General features: G+C 35.2%; 1 pseudogene; it reads right to left on the reverse strand.

The window, feature by feature from the left end:
* Nucleotides 1-3,874: 3,874 nt before the first annotated feature.
* LOC127639573 (low-density lipoprotein receptor-related protein 1B-like) overlaps nt 3,875-13,515 on the reverse strand; it is a 281,174-nt pseudogene continuing 271,533 nt past the window's right edge.

The following is a 13,515-nucleotide window of genomic DNA, read 5'->3' on the forward strand; positions in this document are numbered from 1 at the left end:
TACTGTTAATCCATATTTTTTTTTCCAAATTCATAAGGTTTCATTAAAATGTTTGAAGATAACATTTACCTTTGACTGTCCAATATGCATCCGAGATTGATTTTGCAGTTCAGTGGAATTTCTTTTGCCGTTCTTTAAATCAGAGGGTTCACACCAAGAAATTTTTAGCTCGCTATCAAAAACGTACTTTCCATTCCAATTTGTCAAGCCACAGGCAAGATAATGGCCATCAAGCAGCAACAGCATGATCCACACAGCTGGTGGAATCAGACAAGGACCTAACAGTTGCCACCCAATCTTCTCAGTTGTAGCAGTTGAAGATGTTCCATTAGAGATGCATCCTTGAGGACAACAGGTTTCAAACTTATATTTAAAAGGCCTTGAAAGGAAGAACATCACAGAGAAAGCAAAAAGAGACGGTGCAAAAAGAGAAAGCCTGATATTGCCCCGTTCAACTGAATGTTGCATGGACATGAAAATTCAAGATCCATCAACCTCTCAAATCCAAGTAGTACAAGACTCAGCGGAAAAGAGCTGAATGCAGGAGTTTTGGACAAAAATTCTTTGAAATGCTTAAAAAATCTCAAATTCATCTCATTACTTCGCGACATTATGCAGACTGCAAGGGTACTGATTTTGGCTGCTGCCGTTTTCTGTGGTCTATGGAAAAATCTGTAGTCTGTTCTGTCATAGTCTGAGAAGCACGTGAGATAGTTATTTGAATTGTGTACACATCCCTTTCGACAAGCAGGAGAACTTTCATTTCAGCTGACAGACAGATTGTAAAAAGTTATCTTTAAGTTTTTCAACATTGCACAATGTCGGATCTAAATTGACAAACAAACAAATTAACCTCTTTTCAAATAAACCTGTGGAAGGGAAAGTGACATTTTTGCAATTAAAATACAATATAGCATCTTTTAATTGTTCATATTATGAGTAAATGCAGTACCGTGTACTTAACCTTAAATAACTTAAAAATAAAAATATTTTAAGTTATAAAATAACTTAAAATGTTTGAGATTGGCAAACATTAATCACATGTTCTTTGAGTGAGTTTGAATGTAATTCAAATGTAAAACATAGGTAATTTATATTACAAAGCCACGCAAATAAAGCTGTATGGCTTAAACAAAGTATCATGAAATGACTTGTTCACTTGTAAACTGAAAGTGAAACAAGATGAAGCAAAACATTTATTTGATCAGTACTGAAAATATGTCTGCAGAGTTAAATCAAAGTGAGAACATAAAACTTGACTTTGGTGATCTTTTGTTTTATCTTATCTTGCAATCTATGGAAATGTCCAGTTGCTCCTGAAATGGAAATTTGAGTGATGAACACAACCACCCTACCAACCTGCTGAACAAGGAAGATTACATGATTATTACACAAAATAATGAAACATTTGTTTTTATGTTTATACTTGCAAATAAGCTGCAATATGATATTAGCTGTGCAAACTGTGTGCTTTTCAAAGTAACTTGTCACACTAAGTCTCCACTTCACAGAGAGAGAGGGGGGCACAGCTGTCTGTAGGTTGCTCGCACAGCCCAAACACTTACAGTGTAGTATTAATATATTACAGATCATATTTAGATCAACATCAATACCAATTAAAAACATGGATAAATGAGCATTGTTGAAAGCAACTTTGTAGAAATGAACAGAGACGCGTTGAATAGACTGTCTGCCTGACGGCCTATTACATAAGGGTTGTTTTGGTTCATGAAACTCACCTGTGATTGGCTGGTTGGTCGCTCAATCAGCCCAAAATAACAGAAAGAAAAGAAAACTGTATACAAATCCACCATATGGACTTGGTATGGGTTTAGCTTGGAAAAGTGCGGGGGCCAAAACCACCTTTTAAAGAGTGAGGGGGACGTCTCTCCCACATCTCCTGCAGCTGCTACGCCCTTGCATCACATAATAATCATACTTTAGCATTGCTACTTCCAATTCAACCACTTATATCTTTCTATCCCATGCACTTTATTTACCGATTCGTTTATTTTATCTTTTAGCATATAGTGCCATTTTGCAGTTTTGTTTTATTTATTCTTGTTTATCTTTTTGTAAAAAACGTACAACTGTGTGTTCCTTGCATTGATGAAACAGAAGAGCTATAAAGGGTTAGGCCGAATTTTACAAATCCTTCAGATTAATCTGATGACCAACAATTTACATATTTATTTTACTGTAGTTTCACTTCTTAGGTGCAGAGAGATGACTCCATCTCCTGTGTTGGTTCATCAAAGGTTTGTTTTTACAGTCACTATGATTGACAGCAGCCATTATGGAAATGCATTGGAATGGCAGTTGGACTAAAGCTGAAAGCTAATACAAAAAGTATAAAACATTATCACAAGGCTTGGATAACAACACTGATTTTATATTATAAGATTAGTTTGAAAATCTTTTTGGCTTGCATCATTAGAATAGTTTTCATTGTGTTACTTGCGTACTGAATTATGATTGACCTTTTCTTTTGTATACCAATATAATTATCTACAGCTGCCTTTACATTTGGACCAAAATTTACTTACGTTTCATTGATTTCCTAGCTGGTTTTTTTTCTTCTTCTTGCTTTACCTGGGGAATCCTGAGCTTCTAGTCATCTATCAAAGGTTTTATGCTCACTGTATGTTTTAAAATAATACCCAAGTCCTCCAAAACCATTTTTTCTACAGACAGCAAACCATTTTGAGTTGCAAGATTAGCTATTCTAACTTAAATAATGCATAGAAAGACATGAAAGTAGCATTAGTATGTTGCCACTAACAACGGTCAAATAAACAGTTAATCGATCATTATACAAAATGATATGACCGTTCAATGCCGCAATGTATAGCAATAAGCCATTCGAGGTCACGATTTACAGAAGCGTTTTATATATTTATTTTTTAAAACAGATTTGATGAGGTTTTGGAACTCCTCTTTGCATTGCACCTCATAATATCACTTACAATCATTGTAAAATTACTGTAATACAAGGCCTTAAATGGCTTATTGATTAATTTTACAGTGGCTTCAAAGTGGCCCATCCAAACAGATTTTAGAGCCAATGAAGTTTTCAATTTTATAAAATATAATTATACAGCTATAATGCAGCACTTACTCTCGAGTAGAAAGTAACTTGTTCTTCAATGTCTTTTCCATGCGTTGCCATGTCATTAAGTCCAGTCAGTTTACACCACTTTATCTGAAACTCTTCACCCAAAACGTAATCTCCTTCCCAGTGTGTAATCGCGAAAGCAAGATACTTGCACGCAAATAACAACAGAAACTTCCACACTACAGGTGGAATCAGGCAAAGCAGAAAAGACCTCTGGAGACAATTCTGGAGATTTACATTTACAAGGCTTTTAAAAGGAAACCATCAGTTAGAGACAGAAGAGCAAGTCCAACCAAAATTAAACTCGTTAAAACCAGGATCACACGGGCATGAGAATTCTTGATCCATCAACATCCATTCAATATCACAGTAAATGGCAATGTGCCTCATTTTCTTTGCCGTTTATCCAGATTGTTTGTAAACTGCTCTTGTAATGACATCTTGGATAAACAAATTAAAACTCTGGCTTTGATGATCTTTTGGTTTACCGTTATTGTGCGATCTATGGAAGTGTCCATAGTTGCTCCTGAAATGGACATTTTAGTGGTGAACTTGCCCCCTACAAACCTGATGAACAAGGAAAATTACATAATTATTACATGCAACAGTAAAAAACAATCTTTTGTTTACATGTTTATACTTGCAAATACAGTAAGCTGCACTATGAAATGAGTTGTATAAACGCATTTCGAAGTAACAACTGTGGCACATTTGAAATGGCAAGAAAAAACATTTTATTTCATAGTTCTTGGTCCAAAATCACGTTAGGCTTAGCTCTATGTGTGTATTTAAATTACATATTTAAACCATTTCCTACACTCCTTTAAAACAGTAGCAATCTTTGTGATTACTCGGGGGAAATATCAAGATAATGGATTATTACAGGATTTATCATTAAAAAAACAAACATAGTTGCAACCCATAGTGAAGACGGACCAATATACTGTATACATTTTTTTATTTTTGGTATAAAAGTTCTACATTGAATACATTTCCAGAAAATACAAGCAAACTGGACATACAAATCAACTATAAAATTATAAAACTTTTATCTCCTCCTCTAGTTGTGTACATTTGCACTGAGAATGTTTTTTCTTCCAAACATGGCATAACATATACAGTGAAAGTGAATCTCTGTGAAATAAAATGTATTTATAGCCCCTGTCACTGCTGAAAGATATTTTTTATGAAATATCCAAATGAGATATTTGTAGGAAACCATAGTGGTTAGGTTTCATTTTCAGTTTTGACTGTGCATATTCAAATCATCTAGCCACACTTGTCAACTTAAATATCAAAATATGGGAAACGTATAAGCAGAATCAATACGGAATATCAAAAATAAAATCTGTGCAATGAGAGCATATGATGCATTGATTAAATATGTGTCTCTTCTTGTTCTAATACTGCTAAATGAAAGAGGCAACTTGGGAATATCTAGGCATTGGCGATCATAACACCAACAGGAAAAACATATACATACTGTGTAAATAAACCTATATAAAATTGTATTTATTGTCTTTACATGTAAAGCCTTTTGAGATTGAGCAGCTTTGAACGTTTGCTTTTCATGTCATTTTTTGTATTTGTGTAGTGCAGGTGCAGAGCCGCAAAGAAAATAAAAACACTACATTTATTGTTTATAAAAAAGATATTTCGGTTGAAGCACAGAGAGCGCAAAAAAAATATTGTAAAACAAAAATGAAACAGAAACAAACAATTATATAACAAAAATGAAACGAAACGAACCGAAACAAAAAAAAACAATACAAAAGTGTTACTCAACATCATAATGGCACATTTATGTGGGACACAAAATGAGGTGACAAGCAAAAACAGATGATTTAACCTGGCTGGACATAAAAATTTCATTTCCTTCTTTTTGTACATTTTATACAGATCTTTTATATATATAAAAACAAAAAAGAAGCAGAAAGCTTGTGGAAAAGCTAGGTCACGCTGCCGTTTCTCGAATCGCTGTTTCCAGTCTCTTTGGGTGTAGTTCACGCCTCACTTCAAGGCTAATGACTGGCTTTCCACAGTGCTGTCCATGATGGTACATTTTTGAGTAGATGGGGTTTGAATAGTTCATGGCCTGGTAAAAACAAAATGACAAAAAGAGATCTAAATTCTGATTGGATGCCCTGCGCAAGAAGCCTTTATAAAATAAATAACCATACACAGTTCCGACAATTAACTACTGTATAGTACTTGGCAGAAAAATTCTTCATTAGAATTAGAAGAAAGCCTGGGGTCAGAATTCACCTGTCCTGGAATGAGTTCCTTTGGAACATTTTGGATAGGTAGAGTGTGTGCAGATAAAGGGTGTGCGGGTAAATTGCGAGGGTCACTCGACTTCACACACCAGCCCTGAAAAACAAAACGTAGCATTGCAAAACCAGATTTATCTGGAAATCGCCAAAATCTTTGAATGCAATAAAACAAACTAAAATAATAAATTAGTCAAAATAATTTGGGGAATTCTGGTTGCAACTCAAATTGCATATAAAGGGGTAACCAGTGTTAATCTCGTCAATGAAATCACTGACGAAAACATTAGTTGACGAAAGTTTTTTTGCTTTCGTCAACGATAACGAAGATGAGACGAAAAAGCTGCATCATGATGATAATTAAACAATTTTATTAAAGCATACTATTGACGAAAATATGATGAGATAAAAATGATACTGCAAGATATTAACAGTGCAAGATATGAAAAGGAAAAGCAACATCTACAGAATCTGTATATAGAAGAAGATATTAGTTATAGATTAATCTAACCTATTAATAATTGGGTATTTCTCCGCTTGACATAGGCAAAATGAACCTCTTCAAAATGGGGTGAACACCTCTTTCAAACGCATCAATTTATACATGATTTTAATGTTTATTCATTTAAATGTTTATCATTTTGTTCACTAAATGTTTGAATATTTTATTAAAGTTTGGTCTGTTACAGATTGACTTACTTTTTGTCCATTTTGCACATCGTCGTCAACTAAAATGGTTTATTTTCATTGACTAAAATTGTCATTTTCGTCAGACTAAAACTGAATAAATCTAATGAATATGAGATGATGAAATATTGACATTTCATCAAAAGACTAAAACAATGACTAAAACAAAAATCTGTTAACACTGGGGGTAGCAAACCTTAGAGGGCATAATTGTATTATTTTTATTGGAAAGCAAGAATTTTTAAATATCTTTTTATATTTGATCACATAGTCAATATTGCTGAGGCAAAGAAATGTGTAAACCTCTAAGCGCTATAAAGAATAATTATCCTTGAATCATTTTGGCCAAATTCGACAAAACAGAGAAGAAAAAAAATTGCAAAACAAAGGATGTTTAAAGACTAAGAAATAAACTTATAGGACCTGAGAGACCCTATTAACCTGAAAGATCCCTCACTTTTCACATAAATGTCTGAAATATTGTATTGCGATGGTATTTGTTTTATTATTATTTGCCCAGACAATTCATACAGGTATCCAAACCTATTTTTAGAGAATGAAAAATTAGCATCTGACACTAAGTGAAGGGTTTTGTGCGGATAAAAAACTGCAAACATTTTAAATTTTCGTGTCATTTGGATTTAGTTATTTTTACTCTTATTGGGCCTCAATAATGAAACACAAGCAGATGGAATTCCTAAACAAATCATTTGTAAAACCTTTCTTATGTAAATTGTTATGTTGAAGTTACAACTTGACTGTGACAATTTACGCAAGAGTGGTTTTACGACGATTCACAAATACATTTATGAGAAAGCACTGCATTCTCATTGGACAAAACCATCACTGCATTTGATGGCAATTTGTCTTTGCCAACAACTGGCTAAACTGTTTCTCCCAGGAGATCCCATCTCTCGGATCCCTGGATGATTCCTCCCTAGCCCTTGTGGGTCTGCATTTCAGCGGAGGAACTCGCCGACCCAATCCACTGCGGGTACTTAATCTACCCTGTACTGGAATAGGTGCTGCACAGGTCAAGGACTCCTACGCGGACTCCCCCTGTGTGTATTATCCGCGGTACGGTCCCCTTACAAAAGTGGACCCGCGTTTTCCTTAGGCAGTACCCGGCTGCTCTCCGGTCACCGTGTTGTAGCAACTCCCCCCTCCTTGAGGCTGGATCTACCACCGCGCCACTTTCCACATGTCGCCTAAAAACCCATGTGACGTATTCACCACTCTTACCTTCCCCCTTCCCTTAATGTGCGATTAACTTAACGATAAATTCCAGCAATAAAGAAACACTGAATCAAATTCAATGTTTTACAATCATGCCACTGATATCAGTTAAGTCCAGAAAGTGATACCAGAGACAGAATTCATATTTTTTTTCATACCTTATGAGGGTCAAGGGTGAAGCTTGGGTGCAGAAAGCTTCCAACGTCTACGTGATTGTCGTGGTCAACTTCGTACATGTTATAGGACGGATTTCCGATCTCTACGTTTAGGCCACCATTCGCCATGGGCTGCCGTTGAACCTGTTTACCTCTGCAACAAGATAATGTGCATCATGTATATTGTGATTATAGATATCACAGGAATGTTTGATAAAGCACAGCTCAGAGATTCTCTGAGGCAATATCAACCAATCACAAACATAATTACAAGGCTGATATCAGATCAGTTTGCTTGTTTGTTTACCTTTGACGTCTTTTGCAAATAAGGAGCCCCACCGTAACAGCTGTAATGATGATCACAAGAAGAACTAGAGGCACTATTATGGCAATACTTCCTGGAAAAAAATATTATATATTATATAGTATATTTACTTTATATAACTGTAGCCTAACTAATAAGTAATATGACAAAATCACATGTACTTTTGCTTTGCATTTCTTGGAGGAAATATCCGTGCTTGCTAGGCAGCAAAAATATTGTTTTATGGATGTTTCGGTTTTAGGCTTTGGTGCACATCAATGAAATACTGTGTCAGCCATTTTGCCATTGCCATGACAATCAGCACAAGTCTTGTTTTCTGTCGCTGCGAGGAAGAATCAACATAACACACCAAATGTGTGTTTTTTGTGGTTTTTTTTCATTGTTTTTCGATGTAAACATGCACTAGATGGACATCTTTGACAGTTGTGATGTTACACTGTTACTTTTAGCATCTGCGCATGACCGCCACATTTTAATGACGCCTTGTCAAGTTAAATAAGCTTCACCTTTTAAATAAGCTTGCACCTGTGCTCCGCTCCATTCATTGTGCTGCATCTATCTTTTTTTACACAAAAAACATTTGTCTGAAAACTTCGTAAAGAATGCTATAAATAGTTACAATCTAAAAAGTCGTTCTGAAAATACACATAAGAAAAACGAACAACTGCAATTCATTATGCAAAAATTACGATGACATTATTGAAGTCGAATCTTTAATTTTTTTGTACATTTTATCAATGTAAGTGTTACATCCCTATGCATGTATGTGTATGCATGCTTGTTTTGTGTTTTCTTCTCTTTCCCTCTCTTTTTCCACACTCTGATTAGGTTGCTGTTATTGGTTATCTGGGCTGCCAATCTTAATTACCCTGATGACATCATCTCCACTCTCCACCAATGAATGGCCCTTCCTTCATTTTAAAAGCTGTCTGAATCCATGTGTTTGCAGCCTTTTTACATTTGATGACAGCTTTACTTGTTAGCTGCTGATTTTGTGGATCGTCCCTGGTTCTTTGTGACCTTGTACATTCTTTATGAATACTGACAAAGTCACTCGTTACCCATTCGTGGTTACGTGACTTTTCATCATCATCATCATCATCATCATCATTATTATTTATATAACTCTCTGCTCATCTAGCCAGAGTGGAAAAGTGGACAGGTAAGAAGTCACGTGACATACACCTTGCACCACGTAGACTGTAGGAGGTTAGGAGTGAGTGCCAACCCCTGTACTTTTGAGAGCTTTTAGAATAGTTTAGACACTGGCGTTTCCAACGCTGATGACCTGTTTTATTTTCTTTCTTGTGTTTTGTTTGAACTAACAATTTGAGTTTAGAGGGCTATAAAAATAAGTTTGAATTGTTTTGTTTTGATTCTTTCTTTTCTTTGGCTCCACTCATGTCCTTTTTCCCTCTGGTTTCGTTATTAGTGTGTTCTTTGCATAACATGTAAACACCCTATTCAGTTATCTTTGACTTTTGTTACGGTGGTACAACTCAGATTAAATTACCTTTTTTATACCGTTTACTTGCCTGGTTGCTTTTTGTCATTTGCCAACCCAACACACACCTTAAATCCATTTACAATTAAAATGTTACCCCCTCATACCCTTAGACAACCCTAGGGGTCGTAACAGTAAGTGTTACAAAGTATAAAGTTAGAGCTAGAACTTTAAAAAGATGATTATTTTGTTCACGCTATACATTTAAGTACCATATTCTTCCCAAAATATAGATTTTTATTTCACTTGTGTTAAACTCACTATCGGAATATGATTCCATCATTGACCTTCGTCGTAAAATATATGCCAACAATAAAACTCGCAATCATAAAAGACTTCACTGTGAGTGGTTCTGTGACGCAGCTAACTTCTAACCTCTCTTAGTTAACACAGCTAGACATTTGGAGTATCTAAAATGCCATGGTGATAAACATCCTCAAATGTCAGCTCTCGCACTGCACAAATGAAATGACCGAACCATCTCGGAGTCGATGACAAGAAAAAAGGTTGTTATTAAAGATTTGGTGGAGGGAATCAGACATAAGGTCAAAGTAAAGCTCTCTGTTCTCTCTTGAATGACAACATAGACTACAAATCGTCTAAGCATGAAACTCAGACCTTATAGAAACTGAGGCTTGGTCTCATAGAAACCCGTTACTATTTATTGAATGTAGGCGCCCACAATGAATTTGAGATTAAAATTTAAGGTTAGTGACCATCTTCAGACAGTAAGCCTGTTAATAAACCAATATCAATATAACTACTGAATAATGATATTTTTTTGTTGTGTCTATTGCATTATTTGTTGTTAAGATTAATAATTTAGACTCACTCCCACTGGCGTTTTCCGAACGGCTAGTCTTGGTAGCCGGTCTCTCGCATTGTGTACCTGACCAGTTTGCAGAGCACCTGTGAACAGAGAAACAACAACAAAATCAAGTCTGTGATATTAGTTATTAAAGTGAAAAACCCTAATTCACCTGTTTTGTTGACAGCTGCTCAACACAATTCTTCAAAAACCTAAAACATTACCTCCTGAAACCATCCTGATGGTATGTATAGCAATAAAAACTTCAGCATAGATACAAATGACAAGGCATATGCAAGATATACAATCCAGCTCAAGGGATATATTATTCTTAGTTAAGACTCATGCAATGTGTGCATATTGGTATGTGCATATTTCCTGTATCCAAGCGGCATGCATCCACAACAGAAATCCCTGGACATGAGAGATTATGCGCTTATTAAAGATGTTGACGTGAATGAAACTGTGCATAGACGACATTTAATCAAACTTCCAGTGGACAGGGATTCTATTTCCTGCAGGAGAGCGCACATGAATGTATTGCTGTCAGAAAGAGGTGACAGAGAGCATTCAGCATACATTTACTGTGGTGGAAAAAGTGGAGAAATTTCAAGTAATTTAACATTAGTCATAAATCTGACATGGCCCCTTTAAGACTGGAGTTTTGGGACACCCGCTTTCAGTGTTAGACATGTCAGAACATAGTGTACTTTGTGCAAGAGAGCTCCCGGTTTTGTTAATTAGTTGAGAATTCTTTTGGTAAATATGAAATTCTACACAATTTTTTTTTTTTAATTGCATTAAATGTGTTAACAAGAGTCATTTGTTAAAATTGAGTGTTTGTTATGGGTTATTTTTGAAGGATGCATATGGACTGCATGTGTGGACTTTGCCACATTCTGCTGCACTGCACATGCATCAAAACAAAAGAAGAATGGGTATGTAAATCTAGTATTAAGAATTTCTTATTTAATGATTTATAGCCCAGAGTTTTTTGTGAATAAGTGTAATATGTCTTATATGTGAAAACATGTTTAATGAGAATTCCAGTGTTTTGGACTCTTGTATATGTCCTTAAAGTCTGGTTAAAATGCATAAAATGCTATGAGTGATTTAAGCATGTGTTAAATACATACATTGCTTTGAGTGATTTAAGGATGTGTTAAATGCACAAAATGCTTTGAGTGATTTAAGCATGTGTTAAATACATACATTGCTTTGAGTGATTTAAGCATGTGTTAAATACATACAATGCTTTGAATGATTTAAGCATGTGTTAAATGCTTAAAATGATTTTAGTGATTTAAGCATGTGTTAAATGCTTAAAATGATTTGAGTGATTTAAGCATGTGTTAAATGCATAAAATGCTGTGAATGATATGGGCATGTGTTAGGGTGGTGTATGCTGAAGTATGTGGTAGGCTAATACCCTGTTTGTATTTTCTTTTGACATTAGTCTCTACTGTATTTCATTGAACTGTATTTCATTACCATATTTCATTTGACCTTATTTATATTCCATATTCTATTTTTTTATTTCTATTTTAGTTATTTTTTTTTCTCTTTTGAAATAACATTGCCCCATCGGCCACTGTTTTTTTTTAATTTATATATATATATATATATATATATATATATATATATATATATTCCTTTTTAATAAACTGCCGTCAGAATAAAACCCCAAAAGATATTTTTGTTTCCTGTGTGATTATTTACATCCAACCAGCTTCATATAGATAAAATTAACTAAATGAGCCTTTTGAACATATGTAAACAAAGCTTTCAAGGGATAGTTCACCCAAAATAAAATATTGTCACTTCATAGAGCTTCAAAGCTGAGGTCATTATGAAGAGTAATTTTATGAAAAAGAGCAGAATGATGACCCTTCATATATTCTTCATGGGTTCCACAGGGGAAAAAAATAAACCTTCCGTTGCATGGAGGAAGGACAAAAGAAAGAATGATAACACTTTAAATTAATGTCCATTGAGAACAAATGAAAAAACAAAAGAGGGAATCAACATTGAAAAAGAACAAATGTGGAATTTATGAATATCAAAGAAAAGTTAAATAATGGATGATAAAAGAACAAATCAAAGAGAAGTTGTCCTCCACTAGGTTGTAACTACTTAAATGCATAAAAAAATTCCAGTCATGCCAAACATACAAATTAAACACACACTGAGAAATGCACACCTACAACATGGTGCGGAGAAATGGGAGCGTGTCCAATAAAGCGGACTGCAGTCCATGTGAAACGTGCTCTTGGAGTGCGCAACGGTAAGCGATGCTTGTGCATTGGTGGCGTTCAAAGGCCATGCCGGATCGCGGTGAATGGAATCATGGGAATGTTCAGGAATGTTCTTGAAGTTGAATAAAGCAGGAGGACCTACTTGCAGCTGGGTTTGTTATAGGCGGTGAGGGAACAAACGCCCTGGTTCTGACAGTAGTGATCGCAAGGGTTAGCTCTCTCGTCGCACCTCAGGCTTTTAAACTCAGACGGGCAACTGAGGAGAACGCAACAAGATGAAAAGAGAGGTGTGAGGAACACAGAAAAGGATAAGAGGCCTGAAACACACATACACACTGCTAAATGTGATAGATAGAATTTGGTGAAGATAACAGCATTGTTATGAATGTACAGTTCATTGGCCATATGCAACTGTGCAGATATTTTGTTATATCTATCAAGTAAAAAGTAAACAGTTAGTAACCCTAACCCTAACAAATAAAACTTTAGTTTAAAACTTTAACGCTTTACCAAGTAAAACAATAATAACAAAGATTTTTTACTGTTTAAGTATATGGACCATTTTACCAATATGTAGTAAATGTGACAAATATGTAATAAACAGCAATTTACTTACATACTGTTTAGCTTACACCATTTTAAAACCTGCAAAATGCAACGCGAGCAAACAAATCATTGCATTTTTGTTTTGAACTGATTCACAGAAACCGACTGTTCAAAAAATACGTTTCGCAAAAGATGAATCAGACTTCTCAAACTAGTAGTAATGTTTGCTAGTGGATTTTCTAGAGACATGAAACAAACCCAAATTGCCAAAACATTGGCTACAACACGGTCCTATATGTCTAGTATAAAGTGCTTTAGTGCTTTCACACTAGCAATTTTGGTGCACACACGGGTTCCAATGATGTCAGTGTTCGGTTTGTTTGGAAGATGTGAAAGTTTTTTTTTTTAGAGCTCGGGTGTTCACCCTTAAACCGCACCAGACTCCGCTTGAAAAGGTCGTATGGGTTACCGTATGGGTCATGTGAACTCTGGTACATTTCGCTGCTGAAGAAATAGTCTTTATTTTGGTCACACATTATACATACATTTTTGCATATATATACACAGTGAAATTGATTTGTTTTCACATATCCCAGCTAAGCTGGGGTCAGAGT

The sequence above is a fragment of the Xyrauchen texanus genome, chromosome 48 (assembly GCF_025860055.1).
Source record: "Xyrauchen texanus isolate HMW12.3.18 chromosome 48, RBS_HiC_50CHRs, whole genome shotgun sequence".
Classification (NCBI taxonomy): Eukaryota; Metazoa; Chordata; class Actinopteri; order Cypriniformes; family Catostomidae; genus Xyrauchen; species Xyrauchen texanus.